Source organism: Centruroides vittatus, unplaced genomic scaffold (genome assembly GCF_030686945.1).
Source record: "Centruroides vittatus isolate TY-2023 unplaced genomic scaffold, ASM3068694v2 contig_3146, whole genome shotgun sequence".
In the NCBI taxonomy this organism is placed as follows: domain Eukaryota; kingdom Metazoa; phylum Arthropoda; class Arachnida; order Scorpiones; family Buthidae; genus Centruroides; species Centruroides vittatus.
In genome coordinates, this window is record NW_027122026.1 from 44,591 (window position 1) to 52,430 (window position 7,840).

The window sequence follows — 7,840 nt, forward strand, 5'->3', positions numbered from 1 at the left end:
CTCGTTACGCTTAGTAACGAGGGACCAACCACTCGGAAAGCGTGATTGAGGGAGAATGACCAATCAAATGGACGAAACAAAGACCGGAGATTGATATAATCCCCGATAATCGAGGACACCTGGCACTCGGTTAACGTTCTGAATAACCAAAACGCCGTATGTAAATGCGCAAAAAAAAAAAAAAAAAAAAAAAAAAAAAATACAATTTCTCGTTTATTGTGCCAACCTGTAACCCGTGTCACTTCGGACTTAGACAGTGTTCCCGACGCCAACAGATGAAGTCTCCCCGTGCCCTACAGACTTATCAATGCCACTGTCCCGGGGCCACCTTCGATCGACAATCGAAGAACCACATCGACGCCCAGGATGTCCGAACGGCTGCTTGTCCTAAAGCAAACTATTTTGTACATAGTATATGTTTATTTTATGTTTCTTTTTTGTCGGTTTTTGTCAGGCACGTCTCTTCCGCCACCACGCACGTACGAATGGACCCTAGGCCATCACTGACGCGCAATTAACTGATTGCCCCTGGAAGTCGGCTTCTTACAGAAACACAGCTTCCCTATCATCAAATGTCACGGCACGCCACTGACTTAAACCTATTATTTCTTATTAACTATATTTATAAGCATTCTTTAAAACATAAAATTGAAACTTTCCTGATTTATAATGGGATGTTCATAAACTTATTACGAACAATAAAGTAATAATTTATTTTAAAAGCGTTAAGATGATAAACTTCTCAAAATATGAAATGTTTTGCATTGTATTTAAATACTGTTTTTGTCGGTGTATTTAAAATAGTGAAACAATCTTCACATGAAAACTTTTTACATTTTTAGCAAGATCGTGAAGGTCATATTAACAAATTTATATATTTTTTAGTTATATTTTTAGTTCTTAGATATATATTATTGTCATTTCTAGTAATGTTATTTTCGCGTTATTTGGATGTTAGTCGTTTGATACGAGCGTTATTTTCGAAGAGGATATCAATAATATTGTGACATTTTTGAAAAACAAAGAAAAGAAAATTAATTAAGAAGTGTTTAGTTTTCTGAAAAGAAAAATAATGTATAACTATATGTTTTATACGTACGCTTGTTTAATAGACAATTATAACATTTTCTGACAAATGAATACTGAGTTTTACAAATATCAGACAAATCGCTAAATCTGTTTTCTTTCAGATAATGAACTGAAATTTGTTTGATATTTCTATTATTAACTTTTATGAATTTTCAATTTTATATGTTCACATGTGTAAGGAACTAGCCGGGGGTACGGAGTTGGGAAAAAAAGCTTGTACCGGTTAAGTTAATCGAATTATAATTACATTGAAGTTTCGGAAATTAGTTAATAATATATATATTTTTTGTCAACATAGTACAATGATACTGTACATTGATTAGTTAACATTCGTAAATTAAGTTAATCTACTGTATGCACTATAATATTAATTACATGTTTCTGCCTGTTATTTTTTCTTGTTCATTAAATAAAACTTATCGTCTATGACATAGACGATAAGTTTTATTAGACATACAAAAATAAACACATAGACTCTATGTGTTTATTTTTGTAGGAAGTAATTTATTTGTAGGAAGTTATATATAACGTTAAAGTAATAAATACAAGAAGGAGTCGTCCTTGTATTTCCACAAAAAAAAAAAAAACAAAAAAGGAAATTTTGTTAAGTGTACGGACACTTCCCAATCAAGAGTCTTTCAGAAACATTTCTGATAGATTTGGTTTAAACAAAAATCATGCTTATAGAGGTTTTATGAATTTCTGTAAGAAAATGTTCCATGTTGAGTAATTTTATTAAGTGGTCATCAAACAATTTGGACAACACTGTACACAAGTTCGAGCAATTACGGAAGATTCCATTGCCAAATGTAATTGGATGTGTTGATGGAACACATATTTATAAAGGCATCTATAAAAGATAGCCAAAGTTATTTTAACAAAAAAGGAAGACATTCCACTTTATTACAGATAATTTGTGATGCAGAAATGCAGATAATTGATGCTTTTATTGGATTGTCTGGTAGTTCCAATGACTCTCGGGTGTGAAAACCATGTCCAATATGCAATTCATTACTGCAGGAACAAACAGAATATTTAGGAACCAATTATTATTTATCAGGTGATTCTGCATATCCTTCAAATACTTTTTTACTGGTACCATTAACGGATTATGGTAGTCTGACAATAAAACAAAAAGCTTATAATAAAAGACAGTTCTGTCAGCGTAGTTGTAAAACAAACGATGAAACTTTTGAAAGGACGTTTTTGCAGACTTAAATATTTTAGACATGGAAAATATCACAGCCATGTCTAAACTGGTTATGACTGCATGCATTTTGCATAATTTATGCATTACGAAAAAGGAAAAAGTATTTCAGAAGACGTTTTACTTGATAAATGTAATGATGATGATGATTTTCCTGAAAACACAAATTCGTGCAGCTGCCATAGAAAAACGAAACAGAATAGCATATTTCTTGATGGAGAAGTAAAATATATTTTAAGTGCATCACTTTATATGAAACTATACATATTTAAAAAAACGTAGATCTAAATTAGTTATACAATCTTGTATTTTTTGTTTTCTTGTATGAGTACATTCTATATGGGTAATGTTACTTATGGTTCCAAAATGGCGGCTCGTCTCTGATTCAAGAAAACAGAAGAAAGGAAACAGTGGGACGCACGTTCTAACCTTACCTAAACTATTCTAATAAATTACCATAATTATTACTAACCAAATTATTAGAATAGGTTAGATTAGGTTAGAACGTGCGTCCCGACTATTTTCTTTCTTCTGTTTCCTTGTATCAGAGAAGAGCCGCCATTTTGGAACCATAGGTAACATTAACGTTTTATTTTAACAAATTACATTTGTAATATTGTTATATACAGGGTTCCTATGCGCCTGGAAAATGAGAGATTTTCTTCAGTGTTTGGAAAGTCATGAAAAGTAGGAAATTAAACAAAACTCCTCAAAAAGTCAGGGAATTTGCCTGCTTGGCTACTTTGTTGATTTTTTTGCTCACAATAAGGTGGACCAAGTGTATCCATCTGCAGGCTGCAAAAAGTAATGTTGTATAATGCTTCTTACGAAATGCACAATATTTTCAGGACCAAAACTTTCCCCAAAAGTAAACATTATTATAGTTTGGAAAATTCAATTTAAATCACACATTTAAGTAAGTAGACCTATCATACAATTTGCCGTGCAACGCTAGACTAATAAGTTAACAAATATTTTAGATTAAAATTAAAAGAATGCTTTAAGTACATGTTTTCATCATCATATGATAGCATATACAATTATAAACTTGATGCAATATGTTGATTAATAAAAATAAAATTGAATTCAGTGCTATGATTATTTTTTATTTTTAGCCCAGGCAGTAATTAATGGACATTTGGCATTTTCTCTGTTGTTTATTTTGTATTTTTGTGGCACTTGAAAAAGGCCAAATGTCTTTTGAAATTAAAGAATAATAAATAATGGCTTTTTATTTCTTCAAAGCCACATACAGTTATTTATAATTTTGAAGTAATTTTTTATACATACTTTGCACTGGTTTTTCATTTCCCTGTCTTTTGCTTGTCCCGGGATTCCGGGAAAAAAGTGAACTGTTTCCCCGAATCCCGGGATATAATTATTTTTAAGATATAAAATAAATTTTAAAATCGAATGATATAATTATTTTTTTATTTTTAAGTAACTTGATACGTCATACAACCTCCAAAATAATAATAATGAAGTGTAAAATATGTATAAAAAGTTACTTTTTACCGGCAAATGAAACCTAAGGAGTTAACATACATACAGTAAGACCCCGCCTAACGCGAGGGATGCGTTCCTAGATGACAGAGCGCTAGACGAAACAACTTTAAATGGGGTCATCTTAACATGTAAATAAGGGGGATACGATACGTGAAACAGAACGGAGAATAAGAAAATTTCAGTTTTTTTTTTTTTTTTTTTGTTTTATTTTGTAACATTTATTGTTAAAAACTTTTTTATTACATTAATTAATTAAAGACTTATTTATTGCTAATATCGAAATTTATTCATAAAACATTCGTGAAAATAAAAAAAAAGTTCGAGTAAAGAAGTTATGTTTGTAATGTAAAAGGTTCTTCCTCATTTGACATCTTTTGTTTCTTTGTGAAGGAACGTCTAACGTCGTTTGACATCTTCATGCACCTGTTGTTCTACTAATTCTTTAAGATCGTCGTTGGAAAAACTTTCTCCAGTTGTAACTTAAAATAATTTTTCAATATCCTGAACATTTATATTATCCAACCCTGTTTCATTAGCTAGCTTGAAAATTTCGTCGATATGAACAATGGATTCTCTTGTGTCAACATCCTTGCTTAGCTCCGGGCATACATTCTTCCATACTCCTTTCAAAACATTTCTCGGTCACCTCATTTCAGGAAAGATTGACGTTTTCTACAGCATCCATGATATTATAGTTTTTCCAAAAATCTTTAATGGATTGTTTATCTGCTCCATCTGTTTTATCAATCAGATGTCGGAATGTCCGCTGCAGATAATAATCTTTAAAATTTGATGTTACGCCTTGATCCCAACACTGCGTGCGATCTCGGGTAATTCCAATACTACCGCGTAATACCGAAACAGCGTTAAGCGGGGCAGCGTTAAGCGGGGCAGCGTTAAGCGGGGTCTTACTGTACATAATTTTTCACAATATAATACGTTTAGTTATATAGGATAAAAAATATTTCAAATATAGTTATGTATAGTCAATTCTTCGAGAGAAATAGAAAAAGAAGATGGCTATAAAAAATTCCAGCAATGAGTTGCATAACTTTTCCGGCTATTATAGGATCTGATTTAGAAAAGAACTTTTAATATTTTTAATTACTTAATAAATTATATGGCACCATCTTTTATCAGAGTTTGTTATAAAATCATTCTAAATTTTAAATTATTATCGAATAAAAAATTGCTTAGTTTTAAATGTAATTGTGAATGCTAATAAAGTGTAACATCTTTATTAAGTCCGATCCCACACCAGATGTAAAATATGATCTTCCTTCATCGCCTCACCACATCGACCTTTCATCACCAAAATGTAATAGCATCCATGCCCTTATAAACAAGCTACCGTGCCAATTTCGCTTCTGTCTCTCTATGAAAAATTTGAGATCACCTTTACATTACCGCCATAGATAAGACCATCGTAAAAATAGACGAATTTCTTAATGTCTATTAAAGTGTAATTCAAGTTTTCTGATTATCAAATCGGTGATCGCTACAGTTAGTTCTTACGATCGAATGAGAAATATGTATTTAAAACACATTCCATTTAACTAACTTTCAGCAATAATTGATACTCCTTTCACCAGATTAGTCCGTTATAAGGATTGTTTCTGTAATACTGTATACACGATTTTATTACAAAAATAACGTAGTTATTTACTTATTGTAGATTTAGAACTTTTTACAAAATAATGTAAAAAATATACAGCGGTATTAGTAGGTTTCTTTATTTAGTTTTCGTTAATTTTTGTTTTTAATAAGTGCGGAAAACATCAGATAACTGGTCTAATAAATAGTAAACACATCTACTGACAGTTGAACACATTATTTTCCTATGTTCACCACATAAATATTTCTGACAGTTAGAATATTTCAAATATAGTTTTTGGCTCTTACATGAGACACCTTCCTTGTTTTAAAATAGTCTATCAAGTATGTATATTTAAACTTTTTTATAAAATATTAAATTTGACTTTTTGAGTTTCATACATGTGGAGAGCGGAACCCCAGGGGGCGCAATCTTCCGACAATACGAGACGAGACGAGACTTGAGAGTACGACGGTTGAAAGAAAAGGCCGGGAAAAGATGGAAGACGAGTCCAAACGGGACTTTTTTCTCCTCCACTAAGATGAGACGATTCAAATTCATTAAATTTGTTCCACGTTTATGTCGTTAATTGTAATGTCTAGTGTCACAATAAAATGTAAGTTTAGTAAGCAATTAAGTGTCTTTATTGGACTAAGCACAAGCGAAGTTACAAGAGTAGGAGACAAGACGGAAAGAAAGTGCTACATACATATAGGGTTCCTACTCGAATTTTTGTTTTAAATTCCATGATGTCCCCTGACCAACTTTGTAAATTCCGACCTTCACAGTACAGTACATTGACAAAATAAAACAGTATATGACTTACTATGCAGATATGCTATTGGATTTTCGACTTCTTAATTAGTTATTTTTTCGAATTAACAGTTACATAAATTTTTATAATTCTTGAATAATTAAAATGTTTTATTAAATAAAAAATAGTTTATTCTGTTATTAATCTACAACCATAACTGTATGTGGCTTTGAAGAAATAAAAAGCCATTATTTATTATTCTTTAATTTCAAAAGACATTTGGCCTTTTTCAAGTGTCACAAAAATACAAAATAAACAACAGAGAAAATGCCAAATGTCCATTAATTACTGCCTGGGCTAAAAATAAAAAATAATCATAGCACTGAATTCAATTTTATTTTTATTAATCAACATATTGCATCAAGTTTATAATTGTATATGCTATCATATGATGATGAAAACATGTACTTAAAGCATTCTTTTAATTTTAATCTAAAATATTTGTTAACTTATTAGTCTAGCGTTGCACGGCAAATTGTATGATAGGTCTACTTACTTAAATGTGTGATTTAAATTGAATTTTCCAAACTATAATAATGTTTACTTTTGGGGAAAGTTTTGGTCCTGAAAATATTGTGCATTTCGTAAGAAGCATTATACAACATTACTTTTTGCAGCCTGCAGATGGATACACTTGGTCCACCTTATTGTGAGCAAAAAAATCAACAAAGTAGCCAAGCAGGCAAATTCCCTGACTTTTTGAGGAGTTTTGTCAAATTTTCTACTTTTCATGACTTTCCAAACACTAATGAAAATCCCTCACTAAGCATTAGTTCGAAATTATGCAGCTACAGCGAACAGCGCCAATTTCGCTAGCTGGATCTTTTTGTATACACAAATAATATAAAGTACGACATTTTTATTTAATCATACTAAATACACTCCATGATGCAGGGAGAAAAAAACAATCTCTCACAAATACAAAACACTTGTTATTTATTACAATCAACATAAAAATTGCAAAATTAGAAGAAAATAACAGAATAAAACAACTTTAATTAAATTAAATCAGGAAGCATCTGCCGGTATAAATAAAAAACAATAAAAATAATAATATTATTTAAATAATTTAAAAAGCCAATGGGATCGGTAAAATTTTCAATTCTAAAAAACTTTAAGTTAAAAACCAAGTAGAAAACTACTCTTTAAAATCCGACTTCGAGTGAGTTAAAAAACAAATAAACAGAAACGAAAAGATGCTATACTTTTTTCATAATTTTATTGGTGATATAGAACCAATAAAATTATGAAAAAAGTATAGCATCTTTTCGTTTCTGTTTATTTGTTTTTTAACTCACTCGAAGTCGGATTTTAAAGAGTAGTTTTCTACTTGGTTTTTAACTTAAAGTTTTTTAGAATAATATTATTTACTTATAAGAGACAACATAGTAGTAATAAAGCCACCGAGAGACAGGTGCTCTTGGTACGAAAGTACTGAATAGAATTGCATAAGGAATAATTCATTAGAAAGATAAATCAAGAAAAATTCATTCATTAAACAGATAAATCAGAAAAAAAATTTATTTCAGAATGAATAAAATGAACTTGTACCGGTACTTCCTAGTTACTGTTCACCTTCGTTGTTAAGGCGAAAGTAAAATAATAATAATTTGACTTAAGCGCATTGACA